At 44.4% G+C, this 26,123-nt stretch overlaps 1 long non-coding RNA gene across 8 annotated transcripts; it reads right to left on the bottom strand.

Moving 5' to 3' along the window:
• Nucleotides 1–5,027: 5,027 nt before the first annotated feature.
• On the bottom strand, nucleotides 5,028–21,024 carry LOC115635125. Of its 8 annotated transcripts, none has more exons than XR_003996539.1 (5): nucleotides 20,752–21,024; nucleotides 17,049–17,265; nucleotides 12,859–12,978; nucleotides 9,318–9,555; nucleotides 5,028–6,868 (listed from the first exon to the last, which is right to left on the bottom strand). It is a non-coding gene; the product is annotated as an uncharacterized LOC115635125 (long non-coding RNA). The 8 variants fall into 8 exon arrangements; XR_003996534.1 differs by having other exon boundaries at nucleotides 12,864–12,978; XR_003996538.1 differs by having other exon boundaries at nucleotides 9,318–9,550; nucleotides 12,864–12,978.
• Nucleotides 21,025–26,123: the final 5,099 nt, after the last annotated feature.

Here is a 26,123-nt window from a genome sequence, read left to right as displayed (position 1 = left end):
AACTAGACAGCAGAGCTGGCCAAGTGCCGTGGGTGCTCATGCTGTATCCTCTCCATGGCAGTGAAGCTGCTGGAACTCCTCTGGAACAAGTCTGGCTGAGTCCAGGGAGTCCTGCTGTAGCACTACCCATCTGCATCCATTCAGTTTGCTTGAGGGTGCCAATGCTTCAATCTAGCCAGGCTCCACGCTGGATTAAAGGTGGATCAGACGAGCTGGGATCTGTGCTCTGAAGAGTCCCCTGTAAATTTCTAGCTGCCACTTTGCAGGATTGAGGGTCTCACATTTTTGTTCAGCTGAGCCATGTTTATTCTTAATCAATTCTGAGAAGTGGACCTCCTTCCCCCGGAGCCATTTCCTCATACACATTGTGGGTGCCAAGGCACACTCGGCATTTGCCCCTCCACAGTGGTTGTATTTCCACAGCTATCTAGATTAGTTTATTACCCCATGAAAAGAATAGGTAGCTGGTCTAAAGCAGGTCCTAGCGATCAAGGTCCGGCTCCTTAAAGCATCACCATGACTGCCATGGATAGACACCCTTGTTGGCCTCCTCTGCAAAGAGGCTGAGGATGACCAGGGAAGCTTGGAAGCAAGACATGATTTAATGGTGCTTTCTGTATTAAACTACCTAATGTATTTTAATAATTGGGGTCCAGCCTCATTAAGAACTTTGGCCATAACTGCAATTTGCTTTCTGTCCTTTGATCTAGCAAAACACACATGCATGTGCATAACTTTAAGCACAGGCTAAATGCTGTGCTGTACTGGGCCCACAATGCATAAATAAGGGAATCTAGAAAAGAAGCACATCTCAACTTAGCTTTGAAGAACAGAGGTCTAAACAATATCTAATTGTGTTTAGGACTAAGATGATAAACATGTGAGAACAAAAACAGAACAATTTGCTTGAGCTGAGCAAACTTTGGAAGCGTCAAAATTGTTGGATAAGGTAGGGAGAAAAAGAAACAAATGAAAAGGGACAGGAAGGAAGAGAGAGAGGGAAGGTCTGGTGGGGTTTGGGTGCTAACCTGAGATGTGGGAGACTGGCACTCAGTTTCCTGTTCTGCTACAGACTTTCTATCTGACCTTGGGCAAGTCATATAGCCTTTCTGTGCCTCAATTTCCCATCTGTACAATGGGGATAATTGCACTGTCCTACTTCACAACATTGGAGTTGTGAGAACAAATACATTAAAGATGGCAAGCTCGTCAGATGCTATGGTAATAGGGGACATATAAATAATCTAGACAGAAGAGACCAGGTTGGTAAGGGTGTCTTCCTAGTCTCTTGCTTGAAGCTTTCTTCTAATGGACATGGCCAGAGATACAGGAGAATCATAAAATCATAGAATATCAGGTTGGAGGGGACCTCAGGAGGTCATCTAGTTCAACCCTCTGGTCAAAGCAGGACCAATTCCCAACTAAATCATCCCAGCCAGGGCTTTGTCAAGCCTGACCTTAAAAACCTCTAAGGAAGGAGATTCCACCACCTTCCTCGGTAACCCATTCCAGAGAAGGGTCACTCCCTCTTCTTTGACTGTTGATAAAGAGCACAGAGATGTTACTTGCTCCCTAAGAAACACAGAAGACATGGTTATTTTGGCTCTGGTGCATGACTATACATTAAACAAATATTTATGCCTTTTGAGCATGTGCCAAAAGAAGAGTTTAAACACATGGAAGCCGATGGTATCCAAGGAGAGATGACTGATTCGGTGTGCTAGAATACCCTGGGACATCACATATGGAAACAAATATGGCCAGAGGCAAAGGTCAGATGTCTGCTCCTCAGTCAAGTGTTTTGAACAAGTGCGTGGCCAGGGACAAACTTTCAAATCTGGGGCTGAAAACATGAAATATATCATTTGCAAGATACTTTTATACTAAAAGGGTGGCCTGTGCACCACTATAGACATTCCTTAGTGGAATTTCATATACATAATAAGTCCTCATTTCCATTAAGTAGATAGATATGTGGTAGAAGTCCTAGTGTAAATTCTTTCTAATAATTAGTGTAGTTTAATTATTGACTACTCAGTAGATTCGGCATCTGGATTTACTGAGCTTAAATCAGTAAGGTATCTAGAGCCTTGTGTTGACAAAGTGTCATATTAATTGTTAGAACTAGAAATACTTTGTCAACAATTCTGATATGGCTGTCAACAAATGCATGTCTTTGTTCTTCCCTAATCTGATGGCTTGTTTCTTTACTCACCTTTGGCAGTGACAAAGAATAAGGATATCAAACTCGAACTCACCCACCTCTGAAGCATGCTACTAAACATTCTAGTAGGAACTCAGCACATAACCCTCAATCCTGAGATTGTTATATGAGAAAAAAATTTATAGATTCATAGATTCTAGGGCTAGAAGGTAACATTGTGATTAACTAGTCTGACCTCCTGTATAACACAGGCCAGAGAACTTCCCCAAAATAATTCATAGAGAAGATCTTTTTAGAAACAAACATCCAGTTTTGATTTTAAAGTTGTTAGTGATGGACCACTGAGGAGAATGGAGGGAGCAGTTCTGTACACTGCACTAGCTCAGGGACTCTGCTTGTGCATGCCTGTCACAGGATACCTTACTCATGGGTAGGGGCTCATCCTTGTGGCCAAGATTGGGGATTAGCTCCACTCAGGCCTGACACTCCCTTCTGCTGTGTGCTGCACACCTTGCTGTCTCTTTAACACTCCCTGAAACTCAGGATGCTCTGTCTTCGCGGCTTGGCCCTCTGGCCAGGTCACTATAGTCTTCCCCTTCTAGGGTATCAAAGTCTTTCCATACCAACGATCTCAAGCAATCTTCTTGTGCACTGCTCAAAGGGTGCCACATCCCCAGTGGCTGGTAGGGGAACCCAGATTCACCCTCTACTCCAGGTTCCAGTCCAAGGACCCTCTACATGGCAACTGGGCTTTCCCTTGGACCCTGTTGCTCTTTCTCTGGACTCCTTCATACAGCTTCTGCCCCACAGCATACCAACTCAAACTCCCTCCTCCCAAGAAGTCACTACAGACTTCTGAACCCTGTAGCCTCAAACACCCCTCCTTACTCCCAGGGAGTGACAACAGCCTACTTCCCTGCAGCCCCTTTCTGTTGCCAGCTTCCTGGCTTTATCCTAGCCCTGCCTGTTGCTTCTCAGCTGGGTGACGTCATCATTCAGGGGATTACTTAGGCCACCTAATTCTCCTCAGCTGTGGCCTAGCTGGTTAATTCACCCCTTCTCAGCCCCATTAACCTTTTCCAGGCTGATGTGCAGGGCCGGCGCTACCATTTAGGCGACCTAGGCAATGGCCTAGGGCGCCAGAATTTTTGGGGGGTGCTATTTTGCCAGGGGGGGGCAGCATGCAGGTCCGGTGGACTTACTGCAGTTATGCCGGCAGAGGTCCGCTGCTGGAAAGGCTCCGGTGGAGCTGCCGCAGTCATTTCAGCTGACGGTGCGCTGGTCTAAAGGCTCCGGTGGACCTGCCACAGGCATGCCTGCGGCAGGTCCACCGGAGCCTTTAGACTAGCTGACCACCCGCCAGCATCACTGTGGCAGCTCCACCAGAGCCTTTCCAGCAGCGGACCATCCGCTGGCATTACTGTGGTAGGTCCACCGGGGCCCTGGGGGGTGGCGAAATGGCCAACCGCCTAGGGCGTCAGAAACCCTGGCGCCGCTCCTGCTGATGTGGGATGAACACCCCATCACAATGTCCTTTGCACTCTCCCCCATGCAAGGGTCTGTCACAATCCGGCCTGGTTGTGAAGTTCTGCTGCCATTCGTTCTGTATATGAAATCTTTGTATTTTAGGCTGGGTTGCATGATTTTAAATGAACAAGGAACGCAAACATTTTACAGGAGCACAGTAGGCAGCTTGTGAATTCATATCCCAGCTCTTTGGGTATTCAATGCCATCTTGACTCCTCTCTCTCTGCATTCTGCCTCTGTATAGATCACAGGAAATGTATTACCACAAGCATATATTGTGACACACTTGCAATACCATTCTCTGTAGCATATTCCATATCATCTTCCTGCCAATAGCTTTTCGTCATACACATACACATGCCCTATTGTTAGTGCAATATGCCCACTCCCATAAAGGCATTCTAAGACGAGACAGAATTGGAATGAAACAGCCAGGTGCAAGATAAAAAGGGGAAAGAGTGGTTATGTGGTAGATATAATAGACTTCAAAAGAAACCAGGTTTCAAAGAACAGCAGCTTTATACCAAGGGTAAAATAGCACAAACAGCCTTGCTGAGAGGCAGCTGATTGTACTTGGAATATTTATAAGAATTCATGTTCTGTGCAGGTTATTTATCTAACCACTGTAATTTGCTCTGAAACCATAAACAATTGCAAGATGGCTTTGGAGAGGACTTTTCTGTTTTCTTTGTGCTTTGGTATTTTTGCCAGATAAGAGGAACCGTTGGCAATATTACAGATTCCCTTTTTTGAGATGAATACAAGGTAAACCACATCATAGACTGTAGCTACTGCACAAACCCCTGCAGTGTCTGCTTGTAGTGTGACGTTGTTGGGGGAACCATACGGCTGAAAACAGCATCTTCTAATAGATTCTCCCATAAGAAATCCCCACTCCTGCATTATCACTCAATGTTTGTCACCAAGGATAAGCGAAGGCTGAAGTGATAAGAAGGAGAAAATCTTAAACAGCACAGGTAGATCAGAAAAGTCAAATAACAAGGGCAGATGGAAAATACATATCATGAGTGGGGTAAGAATGGTCAAGAGAATAAAATGTCTACAGATGGTGAAATTCACCCCTGTGCAGAGGGCCATCATGAGGTCTATGCAACACTTAAGCACCACTTACTTGAATACTATCTTGAGTGCACAGACTTTGTGCTGGCCCTTGGCCCAGGGTGAATTTAATTGGAGTGCTCAGTGCAAGAAGGAAGTAATTGCTATTTGCAGTCATACCAACCTCAAACATTCAACATCATGAGTCCATCTCCAAAAAAATTTGTAAGATTTAAAAATAAAAAAAAAACCCTACATTTTATTTTATTTACTTTTCTCTGCAACCACAAAAGGCTGGAAATGTATTTTATTTTTAAATGAAGATTGACATTCTCACAAAATAATGTAACTACAAGAGGTGGGGATGCACGAAAACCACTAGATATCTTGGGAAACTTGTGAGAGTTGGCAACACTGTGGTACCCAAGCTCATTATTCAAGCTTTATGCAAGTGAAGAGGTGCAGGGCTAAGGGAATAGTTCATGCCTTTCTACCTCAGGCGCTAGACAGGATAGTGCTGGAAATGTGTCATTCATTTTCAGTGGAGAATGTTAATACTGTGTCATCATGATGATGACAATCAGACAAAGAGATGCAAGATTCTGTCTTATTGAAATCCAGCTTCCTTTTTATTTCCATGGCAATACAGGAAAACTTTTGATCACTCACGGAGACATTTCAATATGCATCAACAAAGCTTTTGCCAGGGCGACAGCCAACTGACAGCTACGTTAGCAAGTTTGATTGGAACCTTCTGCTGGTTTTTTTCCTGTTCCATCACAAATCATGCAGCCTGAGGAAGTTGGGGTGGGGTGGGGGAGAAGAAATCCTACTTAAGGCAGTTCAAGTGAAATGTCAGTAGTTGAGAGAATATGTTTAATTCCTACCAAATTCACATCAGCATCTTTAGCTGACTGCAAGGCAAGGAAGTCCAAACCCCTTGAGGTAGTGAGTTCTAAAATAATTCACTGCTGCAGCACTCTGATGTCAAGAGTTCTTATAAATATTTCTACTCATCTGTCTCAGTAAAAGCTCCCTCACTCCCTTGTTCTTGCTCTCTGGGGTAGGAACAATCTTTTGAGTACTCATTTGTACAGCGCCTAGCACAATAGGGCCCTGATCCTTGTTCCGGGTCTCCAGAAGAAATATAAATAATAACAATAATGGTCAGCTCAAGTGGTATGCAGAATGGACGTAGTTTCCTTCATTCCTGTTGGGCCCGGTCTACTGATAGAAACGGGCATTCTTGATCACCATGCCTCTGGCAAAGGTTTCTCCAGGAATGGCCTGCAAAAAGACCACCCCTTTCTGGGGCATGCTGCTGGACAAAGAGAGGAGATACACTGTGATATTTCTGTATGTTGAAGAGGGTGTAATAAAAAAAATAAAATAAAAAAAATAAATAATGATTGTTTCCAACTCCTTTTATCCAAGGCACGTTATCAACATTGATTAAGTTTCACAAGACCTTCTGAGGTATCTAAATGTTCTCATCCCCAATCTACAGATGGAGAAACTCAGGCAGCCAAAAGTAAAATGAGCATTAATGTTAAAGCCAGGGACAGAACCCAGGAGTTCTTCTGTTTGCCAGCCTAACCCATAGAAAGGACTCCCTCCATACCAGTTTACCACCCTCAAAACTTTTGTACAGTCTTCTAGGCAGCAGTAGAGCCAAAGGCGCTGGTTAGTGTCCCTCATGCCCGTGGAGCATCATCTCAGTCATGACAGTATTGGAAATGCAAAGGGAGCAGTGACTTTTGTTAGCAAAAGCCCCTAAATGTCCTGAATTGGTGCAGTTTGAGTAAGTGCCTGTCACGAGGATGAGCTTCTTGTTCTCTGTCAGATTAAATAGCCTGTCACAATACTCCTGGGTGATGTCTTCACTGGTTTCTTCAGACAGAGATCCCACTAATGGTTAACACACCAGTATGTGCATTCCAGTTCGCTTAACTGGAAGAAAGCCTCAGCCTGTCCACCCCATTACATAGCAGCTGAAAGCTTGACTGACAGGTCTCTAACTCAGATACACATTCATGTCAGCTCTTGTAAAGTTTGCACACCAAGGGACCTTTATGCATATGATTCTTTATGGACATGCATCCTCTTGCTTGCAGACTCCTGTCAATATAAGGAGAACGTATTTTATTCACCAGTTCTGACTTCTTTCTTCTCCCTTCCTTGTGCTGTACTGCCACTGAAAATTCAGTAAATGCAATAGGCTAATTTAAAAAAATAAGATGCAGCTGCAAACTATGTGCATGCATACACACATAACATGAATATCTGCATATTCACATTCACAAGCATGTGGATGTATGTGTTGTTCCTTGTTTGTGCGCATAAGCGAGCATATTTTCTGGGTGCCATTTAGGTCCTGATCTATGAAAAGTCAAGGCTCACAGCTAGATTTTCAAATGAGTAGGGTATGAAAACTCATACACAATTGCCTAACTTGCACGCACACTTTCTCCAGTTATGTGCACAATTCAAGGAGCTACTTAGAGAAAATGAGCCTCGTTGTCTATTTGCTTTAGCCGCTATCTGACTTGACTTAATCACTCATGCAAACTAGCCATGCAGTTGCATTTATATTTTGAACAAGCACGTATATGTCTGACTCTTTTGAAAATCTAGCACTCAAAGACTGTCAGAGACACTGGCATTGTTCTGTAGGGAGTGGAACAAGCATCTCCTACAGACAGGCCATATCTACCCTATGGAGACTATAGCAACATAGCTACAATGGTATAGCTATGCCAGTATAACTCTGTAGTGTAGACACAGCCTACACCACTGGAAGGGGTTTTTCTGTCACTGTAGAAACACCACCTCCTGAATGATGGTAGCTGGGATGATAGAAGCATTTTTCCACTGACCTAGCTGTGTCCACTCTGGGCGTTAGGTTGGCACAGCTGTGGTGATCACAGGTGTGGATTGTTCACACCTCTGAGGGTTGTAGCAATACTACATTTTAAGTGTAGACAAAGTGAGATTCACTTCTCTGAATGCTGGAGAGATGGGTCAAATTAAATAGGACTGATTTGAATGAATCAGCTCAAACAAAAACTTTGAGGCTCTGTTAAGCTAACCATTGGCAGGTATGCCCATCTCTATGTTAAACAGAACCAGGCTGTGCCACCCTGTAGGACTGAGCTCATTAATTTAATCCTGCAGTCTGGTACCCACTCCTGCAGTTTTACATGGAGATTTGAGCTTGACTCTAAAGGGGAACCCCATAGATAGCCTTTCCAAGTGCCGCCTCTTCCAAACTAAGCCCATATTCATGGGGGGTGGGGGTAGAAATTTGCTGTGAATGGGGGAGTAGAGGGCTAGAAGGGAGAGTGATGGGAGCTACTGAGACCCAGTTCAGGTGGGGTGGGGGAGCCATCTCTGTGCTGGGAGGAGGGGTCCCGGTAGCTCCTATCTGATCTCTGGTAACATAGAAGCTGCTGCAGCCCCTGAGGGTCCCACTCTGGTCTCTGACCCTCTTCTGATTGCAAGTGTGCTAGCCCCCCACTGCTCCCCCAGTTCCACCGCACCTGCCTGGACCTACATCCTCTTAACTCAGATGCCCTCTTATCTTATCTTCACAGAGGTTTGAGGTTTGTTTGCTGGGGAAGAAATAGCTATGGGAGAAGATTAAGGGAAGCCACCTGGGAGATGGAGAGTCACCAGCTTAAGAGCTGGCTGTGATAAACCTCAGCACATGCTCTCCAAACACTCTTGAGCAGGGATTGAATTTCATGAATGAACCCAAAGTTCCATTGCGGTGGGTTTAGGGTGAATATTTCACTCCATCCAATTTCCTTACCTCTGCCCCCAAACTTTAGGGCTTTAGCTAGAATGGGACATGGACCCAAACCACTTCTAGGTTTGATCATGCAAAACCAACTGGTTTTGCCCCTTCCCAGAAAATATCTCAACACCAACACAGCAATGCTCTCTGCAGCAGTGTTTTAGAAGATGGCACAACCACTGCAAGAAGAGGGACTAGCTGGCTTCAAGAAATGGTAATGTGATACAAAACCTCTCGTCTCCTGAGAGAGCCAGTGAGAGCCAAGTGATAAAAGACAGTGATATGCACTGTTCGAGCAGAAAAAGGGAGGTACCCTTTAAGTCTAGTCCATAATGGTAATGGCTGAAAACAAAGTTTTCTTATATTCATATATATTTATATAGCATAGGGGAAGCAGACAGCACCACCTAATGTTAAGGTTGTTTAACACTTTCCATCAAAAGACCCCCTTTTCAGCTGCTTATAGTCTTGACAAATGTGCAGTAAATTAGGCCACACAATGAGAATAAAACAATACTGAATAGCTGCTAACAATCGGCGAGTCCCAGCCACCCTGCAAATGAGGCAGGGGGCCCGTGGAAAAAAATAGTATGTGAGCATGTAATTAAAAACTGTATCCTAATGCATACACACAAGGGCAACCTTAAGTCTGGTGTTTCCTAACTTTTGAGTGCTTCCCTTGCAAACTGAACATTCCTTTTTTTTTTTTTTGCAATTGCTATATACCCAGTGCCCATACAATGTCCACTTGCTATACCAGCCCCCTTTTACCTTCGTGAGATGAAACCTTGGTGGTTTCAGTCCAGTTTCTAGTGTCCGCAACACATCATTGGCAGTAATTAGTAATGCTGTCCACCTGTCTCAGCAATGAGACCAGCGACTAGATGGACATGGAGACCCCAGCACAATATTTCCCTGAAGAAGGGTCCCACTAGAGCAGTGTTGGGGCACACTGACGGTGGACAGCATGGGAGAAGCCTGCAGCTCTGTTGCTCTTGCTGTACCTGTTCTGTGGATAAATAGCACACGTTAGTGTATTGAGCTTTCAGTGCAGCGTATCCAATAAATCACCTGACACGCGAATGCCGATCTAGCCTGCCAAGTCATTTTAACTCCAGTTGGTGGGCTTTTATTTTTTTTTCTCTATGTATTTGCACTATTAGAAAACATAACTTTATTTTTAACTACAGCTTCCATGTGTCAGCACTTCACCAAGCACCAGGAGAGATGGCTGATGCTTGGCTCAGGGGGGAAGTGTGTATAACCAACTGGCATTGCAGGAGAGGAAACACGGCAATTGACTTTGGTCTGATTTTCCTCCTCCTTTAACATGTGTTGACAGGCAGTGGGCCAGGGGGAGCCAAGCGATGAAAAATAGTGAAACATAGCTCAAGCACAAAAAGGGAGGTACCCCCTCTGTCCTGTCAGCAGCTTGTGGGGAGCAGCAGTAGTTTTATTGTGTCTCACTGTGGTTGGCCTTTTTAATCCATCCCAGCAGCAATCACCACCTGTTGAGTTATTCTAATAGCTGATGAGAGGTTCCTTGTGTGTATTTATCAGTGGTAGCAAATGCAGCAGGGAGTGAACCAGAATCGTAGGCTCAGATCCCAAACAGACTCAAAATCCCTTTTACAGGTAATGGGAGTTTCTCCGCTGAGTAAGGACTTCAGGATTGGCCTCCTAGAAATTGGAGATGGAAAAGACCTACAGAGGACTGGTCGATACTGGTGCTGTTAAAGCATTTACAATCCCCCCAATGTGGACGCAGTTAAACTCGTATGAAAGGTCTTGTACAGGTATAGCATATTTATATACAAGAAGGAAATAAGCTCTACCAATGTATGGCACATTTATACCAGGATTATTGCATCCACATTAGGGGTGCCACTGGTATAAGTATTTCAAAAAACAATCACGCCCCTAACTGGCACAGATATCCTGATACAAAAACTGTGCATAGGCCAGACCTACATCACCTGGCTCATTGCACTAGGAGTGCTGGGTGTGTTTTGCTGCACCGCAAGGGACAAACCTGCAGTGGCAGGGATTCAGGGCCGGGGCGGCTCTAGCTTTGTTGCCACCCCAAGCACAGCAGGCAGGCTGCCTTCAGTGGTTTGCCTGTGGGAGGTCCCTGGTCTCATGGATTCGGTGGCATGCCTGCAGGAGGTCATCAGTCCCGTGGCATCGGCATACCCGCCACCAAATTGCCGCCGAATCCATGGGACTGGCGGACCTCCCATAGGCGCGCCGCTGAAGGCAACCTGACTGCCGCCCTCACAGGGACCGGCAGGGCACCCCCCACAGCTTACCTCCCCAGGCACGTGCTCGGTGTGCTGGTGCCTGGAGCCGCCACTGTCCAGGGCTGGCCTTACCATGAGGTGAACTGAAGTGGGCACCTTATGTGCCAGACTGGGGGGCGGGGGGAGCGCCACTAGGACCCAGAGTGTAGAAAATTGTGTGCTGCTGGTGCATATGTATTCTCTCTGCTCTAGATGCACAAAGATGATAGAGTGCTGTGCTGGAGGAACGAGGACACAAGAGACATAACAGGCAGGCAGGAGAAAAGGTGAGAGGGAATAACCAAAAGCAGCAGGAGCTGCAGGGAGAGAGAGGAGGAGGAGGAGCCTCTTATGTACCTCTCTAGCACCTCCAGGAGCCTGGACTGATTAACACCAGCTTCTCAGGGAGCTTCCTGTTTCCTACTGCTTCCCTGAACCCACTTGAGGAGAACAGGCAGTCAGCTGAAGTAGTAGGAGCCAGTTAGGCCCTTAAGATACTGATATCTGCCCTCACTCAGGTCCTGCTACCAGCCAGCTTATTTGTCCCCTTCAGCTGAATGTAGAGAGTCACTATAGCTGGCACAGAACAGCAATCATGAGTGAAAGAAGAAAACGCCCTTCTGGGGCAGCATTCAGAAAAAGAATGAAAACAAAGGAAGCTTTTCTATCTAAGCAGGAAATAGTTCTCCCGAGATACATAGTGTGACATTATTGACATAATCTGGGACCATATAGAACATGGTTGCGACCGAAGTCCTGTGATGGCACCAAATCTTGTATAAAGGGGGTCAAATGAGGTGTCTAAGACAAGGTTATGGTTTGCTGGTTATAATTATGGTAGCTATATGTGTGTACCATTTTTGTAGTTTAAGTTATGAATACTGGCTCTATACTACTGTGTGTACTTCAACCTTATGCTATGCTTCTGGGTGACATCCCAGACTAGTTGGTGTTAGCTCTGCCTAGCCTGCTTGATGGTACTCTGGGGATCCGTCAGCCCCGCTGATCAACTCCTTCCTCTCCCTCCATCAAATCCTCCTCCTCCTTCCCAATGCCTCCTGCATACCATGGAACAGCTGTTCAGCAGCATGCAGGAGGTGCTAGGAAGGAGGGAGAGGAGTGAGGATGGGGCACGCTCGGGGGAGGGGATGGAAAGAGGCAGGCAAGAGGAGGGGCAGGAGTGGAGTGCGAGCGGGAAGAAGCAGGGCAGTGGTAGGGCCTTGGGGAAGGGGTGGAGTGGGGGCAGGGACTGGGAAGCGCAGGGAGCTTGGGAGTCCGTGAAAAAATTTAAATCAAAATGGAGGTTCTTGAGTTGTTAAAGTTTGAGAACCACTGCCCTATACACTTCCCCTACCTGCTCCCCATTGCTCCTTTCAGGTTTCCCCCCAGGCATTGCTAGCTCAGTGAAAGGCATGACTTAACATAGGGCCTGTGGCTGCTCAGGGGAGTGGAAAGGGGATGGCTGGAAATACACAACAGGCTACATTGTGCTAATTTCATTGAACAATGCGCAACTGATTTTGTAGGAGCAATATCTGAGAACAGATTTCAACAATTGCTTATGTGATTATTTTGTTAACAAAGCAAAGGACATGCACTGGGAAGCTTATTGATTCCATTGTTGGGCATAGTTTGCTTCCTAGAATTCTGAGTTAATGATGGGCCAGGACCGAAATACCAATTTACCTAACAGCTGGCTGTATAATGCAACCATTCGGCATGAAGAGAAGTGCAGCTGACCTGTATGGGAAACTCAGATAATTGCCCTCAAAATGATAGTCCAGGATTTTATGGACAGTGTGGATTTTCTGATCTACATTCAGCCGCATTGACACGCCAATGATGGGCTTGATAGAGCAAGAGGAGGCAAGGGCAGAGGATGTGAAGGCTTCTTCACTGTGCTATGGACTTCCTCAACTGAGCCCCACCTTGTGTAATGACTCTGTACAAACAATTGACATATGGCATGTTCCACAGATGGATCAGCAGCTGGACATAGAAATCCAGGAACATCTGGTGCATTGGTGCTTTACCTGACCTGTTCTAAGTGGCCAGCAGCCAGATCTCTGGGGTATGTACCCTCGTGGTTCTCCCCTGCAGTGAAACAGAGCAGTCCAGACAATAGCCAGCTGTTCACGCCCTTGTTCCTATGGCTGTTGAAGACAGACAGTGGAAACAGAAGAGGGTTTGCTATGCAAGAGCATGTAACTATTTCAACTATCCCCATGTTGACTGGGTACATGTCACCTCAGGACAGGATGCAGAGATAACATTTCTAGACACCATTAATGACTGCTTCTTGGAGCGCAAGTCCTGGAACCCACAAGGGGAGAAGCAATTCTTGATTTAGTCCTAAGTAGTGCTCAGGATCTGGTCCAAGAGGTGAATATAATGGAACAACTTGGTAATAGTGACCATATTATAATTACGTTTAACCTCCTTGTGTGGGGGTGGGGGGTGGGGGTGGTGGGAATACCAAGGAAACGCACCACAGTAGCATTTTACTTCAAAAAGGTGAACTATACAAAAATGAGGAAGCTAGTTAAATGGAAATTAAAAGGAACAGTCACAAGAGTGAAATGCCTGCAAGTTTCATGAAGACTATTTAAAAACACCGTGATAGAGGCTCAGACTTAATATATCCCCAATTTAAAAAAAAAAAACAGAAAACTAAAACAAATGCCACATGACTAAAAAGCAGAGTAAAAGGGGTGATTGGAGGCAAAAAGGCACCCTTTAAAAAATGGAAGTCAAATCCTACTGAGAAAAATAGAAAGTAACAAACTCTGGCAAATCAAATGTAAAAGCATAATTAGGCAGACCAAGAAAGAATTTGAACAATAACTAGCTAAAGACACAACAACTAACAGCATTTTTTAAAATATATCAGAAGCAGGAAGCCTGCCAAACAATCAGTGGGGCCACTGGATGATTAAGGTGCTAAAGGATCCACCTACAGTATGTCCAGAGCTAGCCAAATTCATTTCATTTGTGATCTGGGCAGGATTTGAACTAATTTTTACTAGCCTTTCATCCCTGTGTGCACTGCAACAGCCCATCAGCCAGCCAGCCAGCCCCCTCCCCACTCCGCATGTCGTCTTCTGATGCTGTGGTAATTTCAGCTTTAATGTATTAAAAATATAATTTTTCATGAGCCATTTCCCAGCTGTCATTGTGATCCTACCACAGCAGGAGGCTCAGCAGTGTAATCACATCTCGGCTGCCTCTCAACATGAGGCCAGGAGAGTTGCAGCCGCTTAGCTTTATTATGTTGAGCATTTGGACTAAGTTATTTAAAGCTTGTGTGAGGTGGCCTCTGATTAGAGAGCTGCTTCGGCTTTTGATCTAGAAAACCATGCTATCATGCTAAAGGTCTCCCAACTGAGTCTGAATTACCCAGCCATATTCTTCACATTACTGTTGATTAGAGAATAGGCCCAAGGCCTGGAGATACTCGGAACCAGCTCTGAACTGGAGCTTCCCACGGCCAGGGGAGGCAATTTGAGCTCATCTGGAAGAGGATACATGATCATGGGCGGGGGGTAGAAGAGACTGGGAAGGCTAAGCCTCCCCAAATGGGGCAAGAAATGCAGGATGTGGCACACCTCCATTGGAGGGGCACCAGCCGGCCCTCTTTGAAGTGCTGCTGCTGAAAGCACCCGATAAGCAGGGTGGGGGAGGGAGGGTCACCGGCTCCTGGACTGTGGCTCTGCTCTTGCTCTGCCCTAAGGCCTTGCCCCCACTCAGCCTCTTCCCTTGTGGTCCCGCCAGTGCTGCTTCTCTTCCCCATAGCCCCTGAGCCCACCACTCGCCCCTCTCTGCTCTCACTCTGCCCATTGCTTGCCCTTAAAGCAGGAGGGGACAGAAAGGAGTGAGCAATGGGGACTCAGGGGAGGGGGTGGAGAGGTGCGAGTGGTGGGCCAAGAGGACCTGGAGGGAAAAGACAGAATGGGGGCAGGGCCTTGGGGGAAGAGGCCGAGTGGGACTGGGGCCTCAGGGCAGAGCAGGAGTGGAGCACAGGCAGGGCCTCGGGGGAAGGAAGCTGAGCAGGGGCAGGGTCCCACAACCATTTCTAGGGAGCTTCTGGTGCTCGCACTCAGCCTCCCCAAACACAAGAGTCACGCACTGCCTTTGTATGTGATCATGTCTAATATAAATTATTAATTAAAAGCCCCAACATAAGTTATGATTCCATTGTACTAGGTATTGCACAAACATAGAATTGGATACAGTCTCTCTGCCTTGGAGACCTTACAGTCCAAAGCCACACAAACAGATGACCACCACCATTCCTCAGGCTCATCTCCAGACCCAGCTCTTCATTTCCCCTTTGACGTATAACCTTGCAGTGTCTCCGTCTGTTACTACCCAGAAGGCTCTGCTTTCTACCAATCCACAGGCAGCGTCTTGAAGGAGGGATGGAGTGAGATTGTAGGGGATGGTGCTAGAGAATTTTGGCCTGGGAGGAAGTCTCAGATTTTGGTTAACTACACATACATATCCCAGCTGGGCTTTTCCTGAGCTATCACTAACTTTTGCTTAGGAGATACCATTACTTGAGCAATACCAATAGCACAAGCACAAGCAGCACTTAGATACTGTGATGAATGGTACCTTAGATTTAATGCCATAGATAGAAAGATAGATATATATAGATGGAATACATATGAGGATAGATGGACAGAAAAATAGATTTTCCATTTGTGAGCTGCTTTTCACTTGTGAATTGCTGAGTATACATTTTTTTTCATATGGAAGCCACCTGAAGTTCAGCAGAAATCTAATATATCTGTCTATCTAATCTATCTATCTAATCTATCCATCTAATCTAGCTTGGCACATTTCCTAGAACAGCTAGATTCTGGGTTCACCTGATCTCCTCTGGAAGTTCAGATCAAAGAACGCTTTGTGTCCAGCTCTCAGGAGCATTGACCCAGAGGAGCACAGTTGTTCTGAGTGACTCAGATCAGAATTCAGTCTTTGATTTAGATCAGGCTTGATCTTAGATCAAGTCCTGAGGTCCTTTCTCCGTTTTCTCAGAATTCACTGGGAGTTTGACTTGAAAAAGGACTGAGTAAAAAAAGGACCTTGAGATTTGGCCCCTTAAGTATACGGATATGAAGAGCTGGTTCTGAGAGGTGCTGAATGCTGAGCAAGCACCTGCAGGTCCTACAGTAAACCCCCTTCCAGGGCTGGAGTAGCTCCGTTACCCACATGTAACCAAGAGAAGCCTGGGAAAGACAATGGGGGAAGAGAGGAACTGAACATGTGCAGTGTCTTCCTTACCATCACATGGGGAGTGGGGCTCTTTGCAGGCTAAATGGGTCAGGTGGCCTGAAAATGGTGTCACCTCCCCCTGACAGGCCTGGCCAGGGAGAATCATGCTAAAGATGACTCCCTGCAGCTGCAGCTGGCAATTGGGAGGAGAGAGCCCTCAGCAGGACCCACAAGTCAGAATCAGCATTATGGAAACTGTCCCCCATGCCTCTTGCGTGCTCCTGCTAGAGCTACATGGGATTTACTGCAGACTGAGGGAGGGAATGACCCCTCTCACCATGGCCTCAGCAGAGAAGAGTGAGAAGACACATTAGGAGAATGAAAATGGGTTACACAAGTTCTCTCTCCCCTAGGCAGCTCCGTGACTGACAGCTGCAGGGGCATGGATCCCACCCTTTCCCCTTCTGATGCATCAAACAGACCACACTCAGCATAGATCATCTCAATGCCTGGCTCCCAGGGGCTTAGAAAACCTTACTGACATCAATATGTGACTGGAAGCTCTTCAAAATAGGGATCTCATTGTCGCACCTGTGCATAAATCTCCTCACCCAGAGCTGGTATTGTATAATCTTAGGAGCTGAAAGCTGGTGGGAGCAGCTTACAATATGTCACTGCTCTTGAATTTAAGCTGTAAACCCTTGCTCTGATCAAACTCACCACCAGCCCTAGCCTACCCTTAATGCAGGGCCAAACTCCAACACTGCCTCCTTTGCCCATCTCCACTTCTAGCACAGTTTAATAAGCTTAGACAGGATCTGCTTAAATGTGTTGGGCCAGGTTAGTCTCCAATGTCACACTACTGACTCCAATGGAATTACACCGGGAATGAATCAGTGTTGCTAGTCAACTTAAACCGAAATTAGCCAAAGTCTTTGGAAAGTGTCGGTGTCGGAGGGTTTTGTTCTAACTGCACGGCCAATGAAAACATTTGCATAAACCTCACCTTCATGGAAAATGTGATGCTCCCCCTCCAATTGATTTGAGTCTCCTCCTAGATTCAAAGGCAAAGGCTGCCATCCATCGTAACTATTGATGCTTCTCTTTACATCAGTAAGGAATGGCGAGTTGGACCCTCTAGGGCAGAGTTTCTTGCTGGTCGCTTACTGAGAGCTGACTCGTTACGTGGTGCTGACACCTCCTCCTTATTCCCAGCTGCTAAACTGCATGAAAAGACAGCTAATAATACAAGGAATACTCACCTAATATTACTTCTCCATGGCAACACAGGCTGTAGTTATTATCATGATCTGCATTTTTATTCCCGTAATGTCTAAAGGACCCAGGTGAAACCAAGGCGCTGCAGTGCTCAGTGCCATATACACACAATGTGTGAAAGAATTGACATTACAATCTAAATAGAGATGATGGATAAAAGGTGTAAGGTGAATCAGAGGCAGAGAGAGGGGCAGTGACTGGCCCTAGGTCACCCAGCCAGTCAGTGGCAGAGCCGGAACTGATTCCCAGCTCTCTTGATTCCCAATTCAAGGCTTTATCTGCTGGATCTGCTACCTCAGGCCTGGTTTGTGATTGCAAATGACAGAGTAAGTGTCCATGAGACAGTCTCTCTATTAAAATGTGGCCCATGCTTGTGACATCAGTCTCCTGGTAGCTGCTGATTTCCAGCTTGGCTTGCTTCTGCACAACAGCTGCAAGTGATGGGAAGTGGCTGTTTGCTAAGCCAACTCCTGCTCTCTCTGAATGACTCTGTGCTCCTTAGGCCCAGTACACACTTTAAAGTCAGGTCAGTGTTGCTATGTCAGTCAGGGATGTGACAAATCCACATCCTGTACAGACCTAGCTATGCCAACCGAATGCCCCGTGTAGAAGCATCTGTGCCAATGGAAGAATGCTACCATCGCTTGGGGAGGTGGTGATCCTACACCGATAGAAAAGCCCTTCCATCACCATAGGCTGTACCTACTCTATGGGGTTATGCCAACATAGTTATGGCAACATAGCTATGCCGGTGTAGTCTCTAGAATGACGACGTACCTTTAGACAAGCCAGCTTTGCTGACTAGGTGTAAATGGAAAACAAACACACAGCATTTAGTAATAGTTTCCGCCTTGCTCTGGACCTGCTGCCAGCAATGCTACAGATGGGTGCAGGAGACGAAGTAGGTAAGTCCCATTCACTCTTTGGCATGTACTTCTGCACCAGAGCTGGACTGGTCACACAGCTTGCTTACACACACCAGCTTGGTTACTCATAAGATTCTTTAATACTCTGCAAGTATGGCTGAGGTTAGCTCAAATAAGGTATTTTGCACACAGTGCCACCTTATGGCTGAACAATATAATGCAGTTTAACATTCTGTTCCTTCTCCCGTTTAAGTTCTATATTCCTACCATTTTCAATACATTTATACTCTCACACTGTCTATGAAGTTCAGTTGGTATCAGTCTGTTAAATGTGGAATTATACTGGTTTCCTAATTACATGGCTCTAACATGTAATAACTTGGTCATGCGTCTGTCCGTTAATTGCATGACTGGCTGCAGTTGGTTTAGAACCCTTGAGTTTTCTCATTCTGCATCTGCCATCTGTAAAGTCTGCTCCATTGATTGTTCTTTCAGAGGAACAAAGTGTAGATGTTGACAGCTTCTGTTAAACTCTCCACTGTTGGTCTTGATCATATATAAACATATGATCTGAGCACTGATTCTATTTCTTTACAATAGCTGGAGGTGTCCATCCTTTTTCTCCATCCAGTTTGATGCAAATATGGTCACCAGGTTCTATTCCCAGCAGTTCTCTAGCTGAGTGACATCTACGGTAAATGCGTTCCTAAGCCCTTTTAGCTTTTTTATCTGATTTGGCTACTCTCTTAATGTGTGACCACTTTGGAAATCGGTTCTTTTCTAAAGTTGGAACAGTAGTTCTGAATTGTCTTCCCATCAGGAGTTGTAGGTGCTAGATTTAGTCCAGCACCTACTGTTGGTGTTGATCTGTAACTCAGAAAAGCAACTAATGGATCTTCCTGCTGTAGAATTTTTTTGGCTGTCTGTACAGCACTCTCAGCCTCTCCATTCGTTTGTGGGTAATGTCAGCTGCTATTTCATCAGAATGACAAATTCTGCTGCAGTGAATTGTGGCCTGTTGTCTGTCACTGGTTGTTCTGGAACACTGAAATAAGCACAAGTGCACTTCGGTTCTCAGTAACACTGTGATATGTTATGTCTTTCAAGTACATTATTTCTATAAACCTGAAAAAATAATCCACGACAACGAGGAAATGATGTCTTGTGAATTTGCATCAATCTGCACCTAGTCTCTTCCAAGGTCTACCTGGTGGACGTGTTTCTACACTGTATGGTTCAATGTGATCTCTTAAGTTGATTTGTACTGTACTATATTTACATTAAGTACGCCATTGAGTTCTTACACCAGTCTCGCTAGGCCCATGATGACTGACACAATGTGACTGAGAAGTTGTTGGCCATCTTTTGATCCCATCTGCTCTGAATCCAAAGCTTTTGCCTTTGTAAATTGTTTCTTTGGTTCAGTTCAGAATCTCTCCAGGGCTAGTGAGAGCTGTGTCAGGTGTGGGAGGGGCTGATGGTGATTGTCCCTTCGGAGATGACTGTGATGTCAGCTCCTGAGTCTCTAGCCTGATCATGAATCTTTGCTTTCTCTCTTCAGGCAGGCTCTAGGTCATCACAAGTGATAGATCCCGGGAACAATGGCTCTATAACACGAGTCAATTCCCTGACTGCTTTGGTGCAGTCAACAGTTGCAAAATGTCCATATTTCATGCAATTATTACATCGTGTGCCTCTGGCTGGACACATATCATCTCTTCGATTATGACTTTTTCCACCCCTTGTGCATATAGGCTGGAATTTGTCTCTCTTAGCCTGGGAGTTCTCTCTCCTTGCCTCCGGGTTTAACGATAATGACTTGTAACACTCAAGTGTCTGCTTACAGTTTCTAAGCTACTTTCAGGTTTTTCAAGTTGCTCTAGGTTTTGCTGAGTCACCAGCTCAGGCTGCTTTGCTTCCTGTATAGCTGTGGCTAAGATTAAGGTTATATCTACACTACACAGCTTTTAGTGACCTAGCTGTGCCACTACAGCCGTGCCGCTAAAAGTCGCGCAGTGTAGCTGCTGTTTGTCAGCTCTCCTGCTGACAAAATTTTCCACCCCGAATGAGTGGCTTTTGTGTTGTCGGCAGGAGAGCGCTCCTGCTGACAACGCGCTGTTCATACCAGCAGTTGTCGCGGCAAAAATTTTGCCTTTTTTGGGGGGTGGGGTGGTTAGCACCTCTGATAGGCAAAAGTTTTGTCGTTCAATTGCCAGTGCAGACATAGTCTGAATCTGTCTTCAATGATAGCTGCTGTGCAAAGGTTTTACCTGTTCACCAATAACCAGCCTGTTTCTGATATTCTCATGTTTTGCATTCCCCCAAATCATAATTTTCAGCCAATGTATGCAGAGCTTTTATAAAACATTCAACATTTTCCTCTAGTTCTTGGATTCTCTGGTGAAAACATGCTCTTTCATAAACCACATTTCTCTGAAGTATGAAGTATGCATCAAACATAGGCAGAACCCTTTCCTAGCCATCTTTGTGACTATCTTCAGTAAAGTCAAAGGATTTAAAGATGTGCTCTGCTTGCTTCCCCGTAGCATAAATTAAAGAAGATACCTGTATAGCTCAAGTTTCTTTGTGGAACTTGGTGGCAATGCAAAATCTTGTTTCCAGTCTGTCCATTCTGAGTATTTCTCAACGCTGAAGATCTCTGGGATATTGAAAAGTGGCATGAGGAGGAGATCCTGCAACATTTGTTGTTTTATTCCTCCTGTCTGCAAACTTTCTTGGAATTTTCCTTCTGTTTCTGTTCTTAGTTTACTCCTGACACCATGTCCTGTATTTCTGGACCAGATATGAACTGGTCACAGACCTTACTCATACACACCAAATGTGTTTATCAAAAGATCCTTTAATGCTCTGCCAGGAATGACTCAGGTTAGCTTAAATATGGCATGTTACACACAGTGCCACCAAGAGGGTTCCCAGAGCAGTTATAGGAGTCCTAGAGGAGTGGAAAGAACTGAGGGTACATCTGGGGTGTGATTCCCACTTGATCAGAGATACTTTCACTAGCTTTCACTGAGCTACTGTGCCAAAAATAGAAGGTAGCTGCTCCAGCATGAGCTCAGAAAGGGGGCTAGCCACACCAAGTATTTGCCCATTCAAGATCCTATGTACATATGCCACGACAATACTCTATTTTTAACATGCTAGCTAGATTAGAGCAAGCACAAGTATGTCTACTTGAGCTGGGAATCACACCTCTATCTCGAAGTGTAGACATACCCTGAATTCCATCCTCATGTGTCCATACTGGCATACCGACCTGAGAGGCCAAGAACATTGTCTCATTGCATTCATTATCCACTGAGACCCTTCCTCCCTTCGGGATCCAGGAGGCCTGGAAAGTAAAGAATAAGCAGCAATGCATCTATAGGGATAGTCTATCCTGCCATATCCACACCTGGGCCACCCTGCCACCATATCAGCAAACAAGGGCTGTTCCTGTACATTCTAATCACCTCAATCTCCTCTAAAACCACCAATCAAGAGCAAAATTAAAGATTTATTTTCTATCCACTCAAAGCAAAATGAATGGATCTAATATTTTGGCTAGAAATAGATGTCTTTGTCAAGCAGCTGCAACAAAACCTGCTGAGGCATTGGGTACCAGTAGAGAAAGAATAAACAAAACAGTAAAAGAATCATCTCCGTGCCTGCACCTCTCTCTCCCTCTCATGTCTCTAAAAAGTTCAGGGTCCTTTAAGCTAAACAAATTCAAACTGGAAATAAGATGTAAATAGTCAACAGTGAGGGTAATTATCCACTGGGACAACTTACTAAGGGTCTTGGTGGATTCTCTATCACTGGTAATTTTTAAATGAAGACTGGACGTGTTACTAAAAGATCTGGTCTACTTTGGACAGGAATTATGTCGGGGAAGTTCTATGCCCTCTGTTACACAGGAGGTCAGACTAGATAATCACAGTGTTCCCAGTTGGCCTTAAAATTGATGAATCTATTGATACGACAACATTTATGACCTATAGTGTACCCACTTAACTCTTTCTCCAGCTTTACTAAGTAACAGGCAACACAAGAAAATGTGCTTGGAAACATGCCCCTATGTGTACCTGTAAGAGAGGTTCCTTGAGAATAAGTATTGAAAGATCAGATATGGAGTGAGATCGCTTTGTGAAAAGTGTTTGCTGACGGGAGATAGTGATGTTTGTCTTTTATCATTTTTCTGTGGGTGAGTTCATTCGAGAGCAGAGTGATTGTCTGCTTTCACCTACATTGTTGTTACTGGGACATTTAGTGCACTGCATGAGATACACCACATGTTGAGATAGGTATGTGTAGGACCGACAAATCTTGAACAGTGTGTTGTTGGGGTATCGATCATTGTAGCAGTGGAGATGCATCTGCAGGTTTTCCATCTGTTGTTCTGGCAGGGTCTGGTGCTGCTTTGAGTTGGTGAGGGAGCTTGCTTTTGAAGATCAACTTGGCGAGGTTTGGGGGTTGTTTGAAGGCTAGAAGAGGGGAGACAGGAACAATAACTTTCAGGACATAGTCCTATAGAGTTTGGGTTGTAATAGTTTAATAAGTTCTAATGCAGCGTGGTAGGTGTTTGGTCAGTGGGTTTCTTTCTCCTGTATCGAAGCAGGTTTTCCCAGGGTATTTGGGAGGCCCTTTCCTTGATGTGATCTACTTCTTTGGTGGAGTGTCCTTGTTTAGTGAAGGTGGTTTTAAGAGTGTTTAGATGTGTGTTCCAGACTTTCTCTTCAGAGCAAATTCTGTGTAGCTGAGTGCCTGGCTGTAGATAACAACTGTGGAAGCAGGGAAAGAAAGAGAGGGTTTAAGTGCAGCCATTTATTTGGTGTGTCTGGATAGGTTGCTAGATCTGTGGAGGTATGTGTGGTGATGTGTGGGTTTCTTGTATATAATCATTCTTGAGGTTCCATTGTTTCAGTTGATGGTGGTGCCCCCAGGTTGGCCAGCTTTACTTTGTCCTCTCCTGGATCAGCAGGAGTTAGCGGGGTAGGGGAGAACTGGCTGCTGGTGGGTGCTAAGCACCTGCTAATTTTTTTCCCAAGGGTGCTCCAGCCCTGGAGCATCCATGGAGTCAGTGTCTATGCTGGGTACCTTTTATCCACCTTTCTGTGAATCTCTGCTTTCTATTCTCTCTGAACTGCTAGGCAACCAGAGCAAATAGGAAGAAAGTGTCCTGCTTGCATCACTCATATGGCCATGCATATCCGTTCCTACCACAAGTCAGCTTGTGCTTTCCATTTCTAACACAGCCTGGAGTGACCCAGATAACCTGTAAACATCCCCGCTAGAGCTGGTAAGAAGATGCCAAATTATTTTTCAGGGTTTTTTTTTTGTTTATATGTATAAATAAATCTCCCAAAATACTTTTCTGGTTTACAAACAAAAAAACAGAATGGAAAACTGAAAATAAATTCAGGATTTGAAAAGTGTTTTCAGTAAAAAATTCAGCTTTCAACAAAACCCAAATTGAATTTTTTAAAGAAAATTGTTATCAAAAATGTTTTATTTCTGTTTTGTTGCTGAAGGAAAAAAAACAGAAAATGTTGATCACACTGAAAATTTCCTGTGAACATTTTTGTTTTGGTCACAAAGCTAGTCTGTGTCAAAAAAATGTTGACCAACTCTTATCATAATCCTTAGAAGAAGGGAAGCAGAACAAATCTAGAAGAACATGACTTCATGTCATTGGTATCTCCAGTCAAGCTGGCTGGCATGATGAACTGTCCCTGTTCAATGGGTCTGTGTAGGTGGTGACTTTTGTCATAAGAAAGCCCCAGAAGATGGATCATTAACCATCACATCTACATGCCCATAAAGAATGGGATTTCAGGATGATGGCTGAAGAACCTGAAGCTGCAATGCATCTTCCCAGTAAGTCCACTGCACTACAGTACTGGATCTTTGCACAGCAGACTTTTGTAAAGTACCACTGCATTCGTTGAGTTAAAACTAATACTTATTACAGTTAGAGTCATGTAAAGTGATAATTAATTTACAATTTAATCTATGCACTACATTTTCACTGGGCCTTAAACATGGTCCAACGGACAAGGCATTGGACTGGGACTCAGGACATCTTGGTCCAATTCCTAACTCCCATACTGACTTATTCCATTGCCTTGTGAAAGTATGTGCCTCAAGTTATTCCACTGATGGGGGGCAATGGAGCTGCTTATGGTGAGTTCTGTGAATGAAGAGTTCTATGGTATATAAGTGCTAAGTGGTAGTATGGGGGAGTCAGTTTTTTTTCTTCAAGGTCCATATTTCTTGGTCAAGGTCTAGTGCATGTCCAGAGTCTAGAGAAAATAATAAAAAATAATAAGTAAATAATAATAAGTAAATAAAAAGATTTGTGGGTCCATTCAAAAGCATCTGATGGTTTGGTTTTCCCTCCGGTCTGCCTATTGACTACCCCTAGTATTTATTATTAATGGCACACTCCATATTTGCAAATGCATCAGTATGAATATGCCAAACCTCATTTTTGCACAGGCAATGTGAGCAAGTGTTCCCCAAATACCTCTTTGTGGTGATACTTACACTGGCCAAATGCTGAGGTCCTTACTTAGGCAAAATTCTCATTGAAGTCAAAAGGAGTATTGCCTGATTAACTAATGAGCAAAAACTAAGAATGGGGCAATCAGGACTTAGCCCAAGTGGCACATGCAATTGCTTATTTGTGGTCAGAAATATGGGATTTTCTGTGTTCAGTACAATGCTCTTGCCAAGTCTGCATGTGTGAAAACAGAGGCCTGCTGAAAATTTGGCCCCAAAAGATCAACAAAGAGCTGCCACAGTTTGGAGGGATCTGTAAGCTTTCCATATCTCACAGGAATAATGCTGTGAATTTTTCTGGCAGCTTCATTCTCATCACTTTCCTGAGATTTTTTTTTTACATCTATTTTTTTTTATTCTGCCATTTAGAAATTGTCACCGTCTTCATAATACATTATTATTCCATTAGGATCACTTCAGCTAACAAACATTAAAGGTACAACTGCACGGAGGTCTCCTGGTATAATGTACATTAAAGTTTAATGTTGTATTGATGTGTGCATTGTGTTTTGTATGAGCCAAACTGTTCCATTAACTATGCGCAAAGGGCTATGGTGTTATAACATTTATCTCCACGGACGCTCCGGATTACTTTTTCCTGTTGCACGCCTTCGAGGCTAAACACTGAGTCTTCAATTTACGTAGAACTGTTAAAAATTTTAAACCTTTGTAAGTGATGAACCATTTGTCAACGTAACGGCATTTTTGTCAGCCTTGGCTTGGGAGGATAAAGAAATATTGGTGACTTTCCACTGGTCATTTTTTTTTTCATTTAAAGCATGAGTAGAGTAGAAACAATATCTATTATTAATAGATAAATGTTTTATTAAACATATAAAGACCACAAAGATTTGTAACTTTAATAATCCAGTTTCTTATTTTAAATTCTATAACATTATTATTTATTGAACAGCTGGGGATATTTCTTATAGGATCCTGGGTAGGAAAGCCATAACAAAATGGATAACTATGCTATCTAGGGGAAGAAATATTCTAGCTGACTTAAGAGCATACTGACAAGGTATTTTTTCATAATTTTTAACATAAATGTTTCACTGGCTATTTACAATAAAGGCCTTCAAAGTTTGCACTGAAATCTGTTTCCTTAGTTTATTTCTTCTGTTGCGCACATGTTATAGCGGGGCTGCTTGTGGGGCCGGTGTGTGTTTACTGCAGGGCTGCTAACCAATGCTGGTGTGTTATTTTTTGCTAATTTTATATTTAGCCAATTTTGTTTAGTTGTCACTATGCTACATAAAATGACCAGCGTAACTCTCTTATGCACGGAGTAGTCTTTAGGTCTGAGATGACTATGCAAATGGAAACTGGAAGTGGAAATAGGGGACAGAATTTCATGCACTGCTCTATCTCTTTGA

This window comes from Gopherus evgoodei, chromosome 14 (assembly GCF_007399415.2).
Source record: "Gopherus evgoodei ecotype Sinaloan lineage chromosome 14, rGopEvg1_v1.p, whole genome shotgun sequence".
Classification (NCBI taxonomy): domain Eukaryota; kingdom Metazoa; phylum Chordata; order Testudines; family Testudinidae; genus Gopherus; species Gopherus evgoodei.
Note: the sequence above shows the minus strand (reverse complement) of the source record. Positions and strands in the feature narration are given on the sequence as shown.